Source organism: Phocoena sinus, chromosome 4, assembly GCF_008692025.1.
Source record: "Phocoena sinus isolate mPhoSin1 chromosome 4, mPhoSin1.pri, whole genome shotgun sequence".
NCBI lineage: Eukaryota > Metazoa > Chordata > Mammalia > Artiodactyla > Phocoenidae > Phocoena > Phocoena sinus.
This window is the reverse complement of record NC_045766.1, coordinates 78,898,112-78,914,940: the sequence shown is the minus strand read 5'-3', so window position 1 is coordinate 78,914,940 and position 16,829 is coordinate 78,898,112. Positions and strand designations below refer to the sequence as shown.

The window sequence follows — 16,829 nt, the reverse complement described above, 5'->3', positions numbered from 1 at the left end:
TGATCACATGCTGGGCCACAAAGTGAGCCTCAGTAAATTTAATAAAACTGAAATCATATCAAGCATCTTTTCTGACCACAACACTATGGGATTAAAAATAAACTACAGGGCTTCCCTGGTGGCGCAGTGGTTGAGAGTCCGCCTGCCGATGCAGGGGACACGGGTTCGTGCCCCGGTCTGGGAGGATCCCACGTGCCGCGGAGCGGCTGGGCCCGTGAGCCATGGCCGCTGAGCCTGCGCGTCCGGAGCCTGTGCTCCGCAACGGGAGGGGCCACAACAGTGAGAGGCCCGTGTACCGCAAAAAAAAAAAAAAAATAAATAAACTACAAGAAAAAAAGCTATAAAAAACACAAACACATGGAGTCTAAAGTATGCAATTAAACAACCAATGGATCACTGAAGAAATCAAAGAGGAAATAAAAAATACCTAGAGACAAATGAAAACAAAAGCATGACAATCCAAAACCTATGAAACACTTCAATCCAGAGAGGGTAGCTTTTTTTACGGCACAGATAGAGGATGTCTCCCAGGAAAGTAAAATATCAGTCCCCCTCTCTGGAATGGAATTTACTCTCTTGTACTCCACAGCAAAGTTTCTCTCTCTCTCTCTCTCTCTCTCTCTCTCTGTCTGTCTCTCTCTCTCTCATATGAACAGGAATCCAGCAGCCCTATATAATGTCTGTCTTTCCCCCTGTGGAGTTCCTTATCCATACTGTACCCCAAAACATGTGCATGTGCCATCTAGCCTTCACCAAATCACCATTGTGAGAACTGATTTCTCACAAGGTTTTCTGTGAGTAGTAAGTGGTTCTTTGACTCAAAGAGTCTTCTGTACACACACATGTATGCACATACATTAAAAAAAAACCTATGGGATGCAGCAAAAGCAGTTCTAAGAGGGAATTTTACAGCAATACAATCATACCTCAAGAAACAAGAAAACTCTCAAATAAACAACCTAACATACACCTAAAGCAACTAGAGAAAGAAGAACAAACAAAACCCAAAGTTAGTAGAAAGAGCGAAATCGTAAAGATCAGAGCAGAAATAAATGAAATAGAAATGAAGAAAATAGAAAAGATCAATGAAACGAAAAGCTGGTTCTTTGAAAAGATAAACAAAATTGATAAGCCTTTAGCCAGACTCATCAAGAAAAAGAGGGAGAAGGCTCAAATCAATAAAATTAGAAATGAAAAAGGAGAAGTTACAATGGACACCACAGCAATATACAAGAACATAAGCGACTACTACAGGCAACTATATGCCAATAAATGGACAACCTAGTAGAAATGGACGAATTCTTAGAAAGATACAATCTCTCAAGACTGAACCAAGAAGAAACAAAATATGAACAGGCCAATCACAAGTACTGAAATTGAAACTGCGATTTAAAGACTGCGATTTAAAAAGTCCAGGACTAGATGGCAGGTCACAGGTGAATTCTATCAGCCATTTAGAAAAGAACTAACACCTATCCTTCTCATTTAGAGAAGAGCTAACACCTATCCTTCTCAAACTCTTCCAAAATGTAGCAGAGGGAGGAAGACTCCCAAACTCATTCTATGAGGCCAACATCAACCTAATACCAAAACCAAACAAAGATAACACCAAAAAAAAAAGAAAGAAAAGAAAGAGAGAGAGAGAAAGAGAAAGCAAGAAAAGAAAGAAAGAAAATAAATTTACAAGCCAATATCACAGATGAACATAGATGCAAAAATCCTCAACAAAATAGTAGCAGACAGAATCCAACAACACATTGAAAGGATCATACACCATGATCAAGTGGTATTTATCCAGGGATCAAGGATTCTTTAATATTTGCAAATCAATCAATGTGATACACCATATTAAGAAATTGAAGAATAAAAACCATATGATTGTCTCAATAGATGCAGAAAAAGCTTTTGACAAACTTCAACACCCATTTATGATAAAAACTCCCCAGAAAGTGAGCATAGAGGAACCTACCTCAACAGAATAAAGGCCATGTAAGACAAATTTACAGGTAACATCATACTCACAAATTGAAAAGCTGAAAGCATTTTATCTAAGATGAGGAACAAGGATGTCCACTCTCACCACTTTTATTCAACATAGTTTTGAAAGTCCTAGCCATGGCATTCAGAGAAGAAAAAGAAATAACAGGAATCCAAATTGGAGAAGAAAAACTCACTCTTTGCAGACGACATGATACTATACATAGAAGCTCTTTTTAAGATGCTACCAGAAGGGACTTCTCTGGTGGTGCAGTGGTTAAGAAACTTCCTGCCAATGCAGGGGACATGGGTTTGAACCTTGGTCCAGGAAGATCCCACATGCCACGGAGCAACTAAGCCCATGTGCCACAACTACTGAGCATGCACTCTAGAGCCCGCGAGCCACAACTACTAAGCCCGCGTGCCACAACTACTAAAGCCTGCGTGCCTAGAGCCCATGCTCCACAACAAGAAAAGCCACCGTGATGAGAAACCCACACACCGCAATGAAGAGTAGCCCCCACTCGCTGCAACTAGAGAAAGCCTGTTCACAGCAATGAAGACCCAACACAGCCAAAAATAAATACATTTACATATTAAAAAAAAGATGCTACCAGAAAACTACCAGAGCTCATCAGTTAATTTGGTAAACTTGCAGGATACAAAATAAATATGCAGAAATCTGTTGCATTTCTATACATTAATAACAAAAGATCAGAAAGAGAAATTAAAGAAACAATCCCACTTATCATCACATCAAAAAGAGTAAAATACCTAGGAATAAACCTACCTACAGAGGCAAAAGACCTGTACTCCGAAAATTATAAGATGCTGATGAAACAAATCAAAGATGACACAAATAGATGCAAAGTTATACCATGTTCTTGGATTGGAAGAATCAATATTGTCAAAATGACTATACTACCCAAGGCAATCTACAGATTCAATACAACCCCTATCAAATTACCAATGGCATTTTTCACAGAACTACAATAAAACATTTTAAAATTTGCATGTTAACAGAAAAGACCCCAAATAGCCAAAGCAATCCTAAGAAAGAAAAACGAAGCTGGAGGAATCAGGTTCCCAAACTTCAGACTATACTACAAAGCTACAGTCATCAAGATAGTATGGTACTGGCACAAAAACAGAAATATAAATCAATGCAACAGCATAGAAAGCCCAGAAATAAATGCACCTATGGTCAATTAATCTACAATAAAGGAGGCAAGAGTTTACAATGGAGACAAGACAGCCTCTTCAATAAGTGGTGCTGGGAAAACTGGACTGCATGTAAAAGAATGAAATTAGAATACTCCCTAACACCATACACAAAAATAAACTCAAAATGTATTAAAGACCTAAATGTAAGACCAGATACTATAAAACGCTTAGAGGAAAACATAGGCAGAACACTCTGACATAAATCGCAGCAATACCTTTTAAAACCCATCTCCAGAGTAATGGAAATAAAAACAAAAGTAAACAAATGGGACCTAATTAAACTCAAAGGCTTTTGCACAGCAAAAGAAACCATAAACAAAATGAAAATACAACCCACAGACTGGGGAAAAATATTTGCAATTGATACGACCGACAAGGGATTAGTTTCCAAAATTTACAAACAGCTCATGCAGCTCAATATCAAAAAAACAAACAATCCAATCAAAAAATGGGCAGAAGACCTTAGGAGACATTTCTCCAAAGAAAACATACAGATGGCCAAGAGGCACATGAAAAGATGTTCAACAATGCTAATAATTAGAGAGATGCAAATCAAAACTACAATGATATATCACCTCACACCGATCACAAAGGCCATCATCAAAAAATCTGCCAAAAAAAATGCTGGAGAGGGTGTGGAGAAAAGGGGACCCTCTTACACTGTTGGTGGGAATGTAAACTGGTGCAGCCACATAGAAAACAGTATGGAGGTTCCTTAAAAAACTAAAAATAGAACTACCATATGATGCTGCAATCCCACTCCTGGGCATATATCTGCAGAAAACCATGCTCCAAAAGGATACATGCATCCCAGTGTTCATTGCAGCACTGTTTACAATAGCCAAGACATGGAAGCAAGCTAAATGTCCATTGCCAGATGAATGCATAAAGAAAATATGGTTCATATATACAAGGGAATACTACTCAGCCATAAAAAAGAACAAAATAATGCCATTTACAGCAACATGGATGGACCTGGAGATTATCATACTAAGTGAAGTCAGTCAGACAGAGATAGACAAATATCATATGACATCGCTTATATGTGGAATTTTTAAAAAGATGATACAAATGAACTTATTTACAAAACAGAGACTCACAGAGTTAGAGAATGAACTTATGGTTACCAGTGGGGAACGGTGGGGGGGAGTTTGGGATTGACATGTACATACTCCTATATTTAAAATAGATAGCCAACAAGGATCTACTGTATAGCACAGGGAACTCTGCTCAATACTCTGTAATAATGTAAATGGGAAAAGAATTTGAAAACGAATAGATACATGTATATGTATAACTCAATCACTTTGCTGTACACCTGAAACTAACACAACATTGTTAATCAACTATACTCCAATATAAATTAAAAGTTAAAAATAAATCATCTTTAATGTTGGGGTAGTCATTTTTCTTACATGCAAATTAAATAAGAGTAATAACTTACATAGTTTGAATTGAATACATCTGCATTTACTTCTGAGTATATAACACCTGTTCTATGACATCTACGGTGATCTTTGAAATCAAGCCATAAGAGTTTTAAAATGATTCTTTCTTTTATACTTAGGTTTATGTTTTTAAAATTTTATTTATTTAATTTATTTATTTTTGGCTGCATTGGGTCTTTGTTGCTGTGTGTGGGCTTTCTCTAGTTGTGGCAAGTGGAGGCTACTCTTCATTACAGTGCACAGGCTTCTCACTATAGGGCTTCAGTAGTTGTGGCACGTGGGCTCAGTAGTTGTGGCTCACGGGCTCCAGAGTGCAGGCTCAGTAGTTGTGGCACACAGGCTTCGTTGCTCCACGGCATGTGGGATCTTCCTGGACCAGGGCTTGAACCCGTGTCCCCTGCATTGGCAAGCAGATTCTTAACCACCGTGCCACCAGGGAAGCCCTATACTTAGGTTTTAATGAAATGTATTTTACTTTCACTATGTAAAGCATGTTGCGGTTATAAAATATAGTTTCAAAAAAACCCTAGTTTCCAGGCTAGCCACAGACACTCAGCAAGGAAGGTTAACCAATAAATTAATACAGTATCTTCTTAATATTTGATTAAATGGTTGGAACATGATGCTTAGTTGCCCCCATAGTATGTATCACTTCCTCTTCCTTCTCTCAGAGGGAAGGACAGATGTGAGGTTATTTAATAATATTTAGTGAGAGGGTCAGTAGGCATGGACTACTGATTAAAAGCAAAATTTTTAAATCAGCTTAAAGACAACAGAGGTAATAAAATAGTAAGGCATTTCTGGGGGAAAATTTACGAGTAGAAAAATCCACTGAGCTGAGTCTGGCATTTGGGGCCATTTTTTTCCTTAGGGAATATGCAAATTCTAGTAAATGTGGCTGAAAAGCTGAGCAATACTTTCACAAGCTTTGCAAAACTAGAGGGACAAGAACTGTGGAGTCAAGGTTGAGTCCCTAGTAAACCTCCTCCATTTGGGCTGGGACTCCATAAGGTTATGCCCTAGTAGAAAGTGTTCACTGGAAGTAAATCACCCCTCAAATACACTACAGTTTAGCTTCTAATCATCTGAATGATCCAAAAAACCCTCAGTCCCATAAAACAAATTTAAAAAGATCCTTGATTCCTGTTGCCTCAAGGAAATTGTCAGGGACAACAATTAAATTCCCTTTGAAGGGGGCTTCCCTGGTGGCGCAGTGGTTGAGAGCCCGCCTGCTGATGCAGGGGACATGGGTTCGTGCCCTGGTCCGGGAAGATCCCACATGCCGCGGAGCGGCTAGGCCCACGAGCTATGGCCGCTGAGCCTGCGCGTCCGGAGCCTGTGCCCTGCAACGGGAGAGGCCACAACAGTGAGAGGCCCGCATACCGCAAAAAAAAAAAAAAAATTCCCTTTGAAGAAAGTTGGCATCATCCTAGGCCTCAATTTATTTTCACAATTTTTCATGAACAAGTTCCAGAACACTACAAGGATATCCGGTATATGAAGAGACATGACAATTTGAACAAGCAGCAGAAAGTACAGATAACAGAAACAGACCTAAAGGGATCTAAGCTATTGGAATTATTTAGACACAGGTTTTAGAATAACTATGCTTACTGCTATGTACTTCTAGTCTCCAGAATTGTGAGAAAATATATTTTTGTTGTTTAAGCCACCAGGTCTATGGTATTTTGTTATGGCAGCCCAATCTAAGATTTTGGTACCAAGAGTGAAGCGCTGCTGTAACAAATACCTAAATGTGTGGAAGCAACTCTGGAACTAAATAATGTGTAGAGGTGGGAAGAGTTTTGAGATGCATGCTTGGAATATGGGTGTTAAGGGCAATTCTGACAAGGTCTCAGATGGAAATGTGGAATGTGTTATTGGAAACTGGAGGAACGGCAATCCATATTATAAAGTGGCAAAGAACTTGGCTGAACTTTGTTCTAGTGTTCTGTGGAATGTAGAACTTCTGAGCAATGAAATTGGATATTTAGCTGAGAAGACTTCTAAGCAAAGTGTTGAAGGAGCAGCCTGGTTCCTCATGACTGCTTTTATAGGATTGAAAGGAGAGAGATGAACTGAAGAAGGAATTGTTAAGCAAAACAAACAAGAACTTGTACATTTGGAAAATTCTCAGCCTATCCATATTTCAAAAAATGAGAAAATTCATTCTAAAAAGAACACTTAAGGGTGTGGCTGAACAGCTATTTGATAAAGAGTCTATGGAATTATGAGAGTAGGAACTCTGCCAGTTTGAAATGAAGGAATGGACACAAGATGAAGGAAGGCATCAGACTTCTTGGATTTGACAGGATGACATGATGGAGCCATTATGCTTCAAATGTGCACAGTTCTTTAAGAAGAGGGAAAAATAATCCTGAAGGCTTATCAACCACTTCCTCGGTTTCAACAGGTCAGATGGCCTCTGTCCAGAACCTTAAGGATGTGACCACCTATGGCACCCTACCCTGGCAGAGGTGCAGTGACAGGATCGCCACTGAGGCTGTGGGGATGGGGGACAACAAAGCTGGAGGGGTGGGGCCATCCCCAGAGCCATTGGAGTAATGCTGCCATCCCAGTGGACCTGGAAGGCAGGACACTGAGCCAAAGGGGATTAATCTTGAGCTTTAAGATCCAATAGGATTTGTCTAGCTAGGCTTTGGACTTGCTTGGGACCCATTACTCTTTTCTTCCTTCTGATTTCTCCCTTCTGGAATGGGAATATCTGTCCTATGCCTGTCCCACCATTGTATTTTGGAAGTACATAATGTGTCTGGTTCACCGCTGGAGAGGAATATTGCCTCAGGACGAATCATACCTTGAGTCTCACCCACATCTGATTTAGATGAGAATTTGGACTTCAGACCTTAGAGTTGATGCTTGAATGACTTAAGACTTTGGGGCTGTTGGGATGGAATGAATGTATTCTGCATGTGAGAAGGACATGAATTTGGGGAGGCTAGGATGGAATACAATGCTCTGAACTGTGTCCCCCCGGCAAAATTCGTATGTTGAAGCCCTAACCTCCAATATGATGGCATTTGGAAATGAGGACTGTGGGATACAATTAGGATTAGATGATATCATGAGGGTGGGTCCCTCATGATGGGAATAGTGCTCTTATAAGAAGAGACACCAGAGAGCTTGCTCTCTTTCTCTTTCCCTACCATGTGAGGACATAGCAAGAAGGCAGCCATCTACAAGCCTGGAAGAGAGTCCTCCCCAGAAGCTGACCATGATGGCACCTTGATCTTGGACTTCTAGCCTCCAGAACTGTGAGAAAATAAATTTCTAATAGCCAAAACAATCTTGAGAAAGAAGAACAATGCTGGAGGTACGATACGCCCTGATTTCAAACTATACTACAAAGCTATAGTAATCAAAACAGTATGATACTGGCACAGAAACAGATAAATTGATCAATGGAACAGAACAGAGCCCAGTAATAAACCCACACTTATATGGGCAGTTATCTATGACAAAGGAGGGAAGAATATACAATGGGGATATGCAGCCTTGTTGGGGAAACTAGACAGCTACATGGAAAAGAATCAAACTGGATTACTTTCTCACACCATGCACAAAAGTAAATTCAAAGTAAATTAAAGACTTAAATATAAGATCTGAAACCATAAAAGTTCTAGAATAAATCACAGGTAGGATGCTCTTGAACACTGGCCATAGTAGTATATTTTTTCTTGCTTTGTCTCCTTAGGCAAGGGAAACAAAGCAGAAATAAACAAATAGGACTATATCAAACTAAAAAACTTTTGCACAGTTAAGGAAACTATGAACAAAATGAAAAGGCCACATACTGAATGGGAGAAAACATTTGCAAATGATATATACAGTAAGGGGTTAATATCCAAAATATACAAAGAACTCATATAACTCAACATCAAAAAAAACTCAATTAAAAAATAGGCAGAGGGGGACTCCCTGGTGGTCCAGTGGTTGAGACTCCGCCTTCCAATGCAGGGGACACAGGTTTGATCCCTGATCAGGGAACTAAAATCCCACATGCCACGGAGCAACTAAGCCCACGCGCCGCAACTACTGAGCCCGCATGCTTTAGAGCACATGCGCCACAACTACTGAGACTGTGCACCACAACTAGAGAGCCTGTGCACCGCAACACCTGAGCTCATGCGCTCTGGAGCCCGCATGCCACAACTAGAGAGAAGCCCGTGCACTGCAACAAAAGATCCCACATGCTGCAATGAAGATCCCACGTGCCACAACTAAGACCCGATGCAACCAAATAAATAATAAGAATTTAAAAAATAGGCAGAGGATCCAAGTAGACTTTTTCCAAAGAAGACATACAGATGGCCAACAGGCACATGAAAAGATCCTCAACATCAATAATCATCAGGGAAATGCAAGTCAAAACGACAATGAGGGCTTCCCTGGTGGCGCAGTGGTTGAGAGTCCGCCTGCCAATGCAGGGAATACAGATTCGTGCCCCGGTCCTGGAAGATCCCACATGCCGTGGAGTGGCTGGGCCTGTGAGCCATGGCCGCTGAGCCTATGCGTCTGGAGCCTGTGCTCCGCAACGGGAGAGGGCACAACAGTGAGAGGCCCGCGTACCGCAAAAAAAAAAAAAAAAAAACCACAATGAGATATCACTTCACACCTGTCAGAATGGCTATTATCAAAAAGACCACAAAAAACAAGTGTTGGCAAGGCTGTGGAGAAAAGGGAACCCTTGTGCACTGTTGGTGGGAATGTCAATTGGTGCAGCTACTATGGAAAACAGTATGGAAATTCCTCAAAAAATTAAAAATAGAACTACCATGTGATCCAGCAATTCCACTCCTGGGTATTTATCCAAAGAAAATGAAAACACTAATTTAAAAAGATATGTGCACCCCTATGTTCATAGCAGCATTATTTACAGTTGCCAAGATATGGAAGCAACCTAAGTTCCCATCAGTAGATGAATGGATAAAGAAGATGTGGTACATGTATACACAGTGGAATATTACTCAGCCATAAAAAGAATGAAACCTTGCCATTTGTGATAACATGGATGGATCTACAGGATATCATTCTAAGTGAAATAAATCAGACCGAGAGAGACAAATACTGTATGATTTCACTTATATGTGAAATCTAAAAACAAAAGAAAAAATAAAATCATAACCATATAGAGAGTCATAGCTACAGAGGATGAAGAGGTGGTTTCCAGAGGGGAGGGGGTGGATGAAAGAGAGAAATAGGTGAGGGAGATTCCAGTTGCAAAATAAATGAGTCTTGGGTAGGAAGTGTACAATTTGGGGAATATAGTCAAAAATTATGTAATATTTTTGCACGGTGACAGATCATAACTAGACTTATCATGGGGATCATTTTGAAATGTACAGAAAAATCGAATCACTACGTTGTGTAACAAGAACTAACATCGTTTTGTTAAGTCAATTATACTTCAAAAACAAACTCAGAAAAAGAGATCGATTTGTGGTTACCAGAGGTGTGGGGGGAGAAGTGGAGATTGGACAAAGGCAATCAAAAGGTATAAACTTTCAGTTACAAGATAAATTAGTACTGGGGATGTAATAAACATAATAAATATATGTTATATATGAAAGTGGTTAAGAGAGTAAATCCTGGGCTTCCCTGGTGGCACAGTGGTTAAGAATCCGCCTGCCAATGCAGGGGACATGGGTTCAAGCTCTGGTCCAGGAAGATCCCACATACAGTGGAGCAACTAAGCCCACGTGCCACAACTACTGAAGCCCACGCACCTAGAGCCCGTGCTCCACAACGAGAAGCCACCGCGATGAGAAGCCCGCGCACCACAACGAAGAGTAGCCCCCGCTCGCCACAACTAGAGAAAGCCCACACGCAGCAACAAAGACCCAATGCAGCCAAAAATAAATAAATAATATATTTTTTAAAAGTTTCTCTTTAAAAATAAAAAAGAGTAAATCCTGAGTTCTCATTTAAAAAGAAAAAGAAAATATGTTTCTGTTACTTAAGCTACCCAGTCTAAGGTATTTTGTTATGGCATCCTGAGCTAAGACACTTACTATGTTCAGAGAAATGAAAGTCAATATGGAAATTTTTAAGAGAATTAGAAATGATAAAAATGATATAGCAGATTTGAAGAAAACAGAAATTCTAGAATTTAAAAATACAGAAGTCAACATAAGAAACTCAATGAATAGATTTAAGAACAGGATATATACAGCTGAAGAGAAAATTCGTAAATTAAAAGATCAGAATAATTTATCTAGAAAGAATCACAGAGACAAAGAATTGGAAACTACAGAAGAAAAGGATAGATGTAGTATAACTTAATCCTTAGGAAGCGACAAAAGGATAGTAGGCATGGACAATTGATTCAAGAAATCTGACTTCTAAGAGAAGGAATGTGTTGGGAAATCATATGAAATATGACTTTTCTAAAACCAATGAAAGGGTCAACGTTTAAGAAGGCTTCTTAACCCCAAGTAGACAAAATAAAAAGACATCTATACCTAGATGCATTTTAATATGACTACTGAAAACAAAAGAAAAGAAAATCTTAAAACTGTTGAGAGAGAAAAGATGAATTACCTTCATAAGAGCAATAATTAAGCTGAGAGTTGACTTCTCACCAGAAACAAAGCCAGAAAATACTGGAATGATATATTCAATATGCTTAAATAGTATAATAAAATAGGGTTCTATACCTTTCAAAAATATCCTTGAGAATGACAATAAAAGACATTTTCAGATAAATGAAACAGAAAATTTGTCACTAGGAGATTTGCCCTACAATAAATCACTAAAGGGTGTTCTTCAAGCAGAAGGAAAATTATCCCAGTTGGAAGGTTGGAGATAAATAAAGGATCAACCTGTGGATAAATATTTATTGATGGCATATAACAAAATCAGAAGAAACAGCAACAATAGCAGCAGTACAGTTATACAACAACAATAGTATATAAGTCAGAAAGGGCATAGATGGGTTAAATTGTCCCAAGGCACTTGCATTGTCTAGGAAGAGGATAAAAGTATCACCTAACATTAGAGTTGATAACTCAGGAAACATTTTGTATCCTTTAGGGTAAATCCTAAAGGATAGTGAAAAGATGTATGACATCTAAACTAATAGAAGAAAATGAAATAAATAAAAAACACTCAATACAAAAGGAGGACAGAAGGAGAGAAAAAGGAAACAGAACCAATAGAAAGCACTGAATAAAATGGTAGGTGTTTATCATTGATTCATCATTTAATTTACATTAAATGTAGACAGACTAAATGCTCAAAGTAAAGTCAGAATTTGTCAGACTGAATTTAAAAAATAACTCAATTGTATGCCTTTTATATGTAAGATCTAAATATGCAGAATGGTTACAAGTTAAAGGAAAGTAAAAGATACCATGAAAACACCATCCACAGGAAAGCTGATGTTAACTATATTAATGACAAACAAAGAAGACTTTAAGCCAGAAAGCACTTACTAGAGCAAAAGAGGGACACTTCATAAAGATAAAGGTTTAATTCATTGGGAAGGTATCATGAGTCACAATTTGAATATATCTAATAACATAGCCTCAACCTATATGAAGCAAAGGTTAAGAGAGCTGCAAGGAGAAATAGAAAAATCCGTAATAATGCTGGGAATTTTAATCTCTATCAGGAACTGATATGGCAAGCAGAGGGAAAAAACTAAAAAATAGAAGATTTGAGACATATAGTTAAGAAACTTCACCTAATAGACATTTATAGAATATTATACCCAACAACTCCAGGATGCAAATTATTTTCAAGCACACAGAGAACATTTGCAAAAACTGACTACATACTGTGTCATAAAGCAAGTGTCAACTATTTCAAAGTTGAAATCATGGCAAAGTGTGTTCTCTGATAAAAATGTAATGAAACTAGAAATCAATGACAAGATAATTCTAATTTGTTTGGAAATTAGGAAATTCAGGTGTAAATAATCTGTTCATCAAAGAAAATACCAGAATAGAAACTTGAAAATATTTTGAACTGAAAAATGACCAAAATGCTACATATATATCCAACATGTAAAATGGGACTGATGTGGTGCTTAGATGGAAATTTGTAGGCTTAAAGGCATTTATTAGAAGAGAAAAGGTGAAAGTAAGAGTATCCTTTTCCAGAATTTAGAAAAAGAATGGCAAATTAGATGCAAAAATAGTAAAAGGAAGGAAACAAAAGTAACAGGAATTAATAAAACAAAATAGACATGTCTTCTGATTCTAAGTAGATACAGTAGGTAGCTTCAAGAATTAGAGAAAATTATGGATATATTGTAAACGTAACCTTTCAGAGACAGTGAAGAGCTCTGGCAATAAAGGGGAACTCGATGAACTAAAATGGTAGAGAGGAAAGAGTCCTTCCTAAGTGATCTAAGATCACTGGCCATTTTCTTCCCTTAAGGCACTGGCCAAATCTGGTTTTAAGACTTTACTAAGGGAAACAGGAACCAGCAAGACTTTTAAAAACTGTGTGAGTAAGCATGATGGATTGGAATCTGGAGGAGCCCCAGACGTAAGGCCAAATTTCCCCAGAATGTCAGCTTTAGGTTTTTGGTAGATAACCCCTTTATTAGTAGAAAGATGTTTGAATCTATCATGTGTTATTTAGCCAGCTGTGTCAACGTGATCCTAACTCAGCCTCATGGATTTATCCACTGTTAATTCATTGTTCCATGAATATTTTTTTGTCAGAAATAGCAGAATATCCTGACTTTCCCTACCACCGTGATGTTTGATGGCTTAGCAGTGGTAACATTTTTGTGTGATTTTTTGAGCTTAGAACAAGATTGAGATTTTTCTAAGAAAACTACCCTTAACCACCATCATGGAACACTGAATGACTTTGGAAATTAGCTCTTGCTGCAGACTTGGTAATATTTTATAATGAATCCAATCTAAAATTACAAGGCAAAACAGAACCTGTATGTAGAATTTATATTATGGTAAAGTCATTTCAATGGCAACTAACATTGTCTGAATCACTAGTAATAGTAAGCTGCTTTATATACTTCCTGTGCTGCCAAAGCTAAAAAAACAAGGTGTCCATTCCCATGCATATTTGCAGTGAATGTATTTTCTGAGCTTAAACTATACTTCCAGGAGCGTTTTTTGGACCTTGAAACAAGTGCAAAGGAAATTTCTATATTTGAAAGTTATTTAACTGTGCAGTGGAGGCATGTCCATCTAACCTTCATGGAAGTGATTAATCTGCATTATAATGATGTGCTAAAAGGCAAATATCAAGAGAAGAATCTAATGGACTTCTATAAATGCCTTCCAAGCAATAAATATGCACAATTAAAAGCACATGCTTATGGATTCCGATCAGTATTGCCAGCACCTATCTGTGAAAGACATTTTTTTAAATTGAAGTATAGTTGATATACATATTTTGTTGGTTTCTGGTGTACAGCAAAGTGATTCAGTTTTAAAATTCTTTTCCATTATACGTTATTACAAGATATTGAATATAATTCCCTGTGCTATACAGCAAATCCTTATTGTTTATCTATTTTATATATGGTAGTGTGTATCTATTAATCATATATTCCTAATTTTTCCCTCCCTGCCCCTTTCCCCTTTGGTAACCATAAGTTTGTTTTCTATGTCTGTGAGTCTGTTTCTGTTCTGTACTATTTTTTAGATTCCACATATAAGTGATATCATATCATATTTGTCTTAAAGACATTTTCGAAACTGCAATGGGGGGAAGTCTCATTACACATCACCATTAACAGATGAACATTTGCAATCACTTTAAACTACCTGAACCCCAATTAAGCAAAATGTTATCCCCTAAATAAGAGTTTCATTCTTTTTTTCAGGAGACCTGTATTACAAAAAACTGTAGGCAATTATTATTACTATCTTCTGAATTTCATCAATAAAAATTTGTGAAAATTTGTTTTCTTTCTTGTTATTTTAGTACCTATATAATATGCTTGATTTTGTCTTTTGGCCCACAAAGTCTAAAATATTTACTGTCAGGCCCTTTGCAGAAAAAGTTTGTTAATTCCTACTCTACAGCAGATAAAAGAGTGAAAAAGAACTAAAGACAAACACATGGATGAATCTCACAAATATAATAAGAACTGAAAGAAGCCAAATCCAAAAAAAAAAAAAAAATCTACAGTATGAGTCTATTTATATAAAATTTCAAAATCAGCACTAAACTGTGTGTTGAGGAATGTACACTTAGGTAATGATATAAAGAAAAGCAAGGAAGTGATTACTGTAAAAATCAAATAAAAATCAGAATAGTGATTTCTTTTAGAGGGTAAGAAGAGGGTTGTGATTGGAACAAAGTGAGAGCTTATGGGATTTTTTGCTCTGGGTGGTATTTACAGAGATGAGTAGTACACATTAATTCATTAAGCTGTACAATGATTTTTTTTTGTACTTTCCTTTGTGTGTCATATTCTGTAGTTAAAAGTTAGAAATACCTATGTAGATATATGAACATGTACATACATGCATTATGCTTACAATATACACAGAATAATCCTAGAAAGATCAATGTGAAATTGTTAAGTAGTTGTTGTTGGCATGGAAACTGAGGACTGTAGGTCAGACTGGGGGAAAAGAGGCTTACTTTCCACATGTTTCTGTCCTTTTGTAGTTTGAATTTTTTTTTTACTATATACACATATTAATTTTTAAGTTATACCAGTTAATGTAAAGTCTTTTTTCAAGTTGTAGAATTTGGAAACTGAGACTAACTGAGGTGAGTTAGGAAACGTTTGGATCATGGGGCCTGTAAGTGGCAGAGCTGGGATATGTCTGGGGCTGTGTGACTTCAAAACCAGGACTCTGTGTAATTGTATCACAGTAATCTTTTGGATGTATTCATCTGATAATGATTGTTTCTAAAAAGATGATGTAATCATAAATATTTGTGTTGTTTTTTTTACAGACTATGATCTTTTTTAAAAAGAAGCTGTACAAATCAGCATTCCAGTCCTCTGTGCTTCTCCTAAGATGTGCAGCTCTTACAGGCTTGTCAATATGTGATGCATGAGAAAACAGATTTATTTTCTTTAAACTCCCAATAATTTAAAATGATTTTCAGTAATAATAATCAAATGAAGGAGCCTTATTCTCTTTGGTGTTTCCCAGAGGCTCTACTTCAAGAGAAAATTTTCTCATGTCTCATTGCAACATTTCGTTAACTATGAAGATATGCCAGCTTGTTGAATCAAATAAAAAATGTTACTGGATATTTAAGTGGTTTTGGTTTGCTATTCATAGTGCATTGGCATTATCTGTTAAGACTGAAAATATGCAATCCCCATGACCCAGCATTTCATTCTCACAACATTTCATTCTCCGGAAGAAATGCACGAGTATGTACACCAACAGGCATGACAAGAATGCTGTAGCAGTACTATTCATGCTGGCCCCAAATGTCTATCTACATAGGAATAGAAAAGTAAACCTTGGTATATCCATACAATGGCACATCAAGTCACCATTGAGCTTTAGCTCCGACAGGTATATTCATGCAACACCCATGGAGAGGGTGCTGCTGGAGAGCAATCTGCCCATCCTACATGTTGACAAGTGTCAGGGCTGAATGCCATCTCTCCTCATTTAAAGATCAGTAAATAGGAAAAACAATAAATAAACAAAAGCATCCACAACAAATCAACATGGGACCCATGTAAAGAACTTATAAAAGAAAATGTATGTTATCAGAAAACAATAAAAGCTTATCTTAGAAAATATCTTACTATAATAGGGAAGAGCTAGTTCTGACTCCATGTTGGATCTGTTTCTTTTACTTTAACCTTTGCTTTTCATTGCTTTTGTTACTAGAGTCACTGTCTATAACTGTAAGCTTAATGGCCTGCCACAGGGAACCCTACTCCTCTGCCTGTTAAACTACAGTGCCTTTGTTCAGCTCACAGAGAGACATTCTGACCCTGTCCACCTGTGAATGGCTGCAGAAAAGAAGAAATTAACACATCCCCTCCTCAATGCGGCCAAGCAAGGAGATATTTTGCAAGATAAACAGCCTTTTTACTTTATTTCCTCACCTCCTCCCCCTCTCTGTTCTATAAAAGAAACTGGCATCCAGACGTGGATAAGATGGTTATGTTGAGTCTTTAGTCTGCTATCTTCTTGGCCCGCTGGCTTTCCAAATAAAGTCACTATTCCTTGCCTCAACACCTCATCTCCT

At 37.7% G+C, this 16,829-nt stretch overlaps 1 protein-coding gene across 1 annotated transcript in view; it reads left to right on the top strand.

The window, feature by feature from the left end:
- The window catches only part of CFAP91 (cilia and flagella associated protein 91), a 150,633-nt gene extending 134,766 nt beyond the window's left edge, over positions 1–15,867 (top strand). Inside the window, exon 18 of the mRNA XM_032631444.1 lies at positions 15,564–15,867. The gene's annotated coding sequence lies outside the window, so the exon portion shown is untranslated. The remainder of the gene's footprint in view (positions 1–15,563) is intronic.
- The last annotated feature ends 962 nt before the right edge of the window (positions 15,868–16,829 follow it).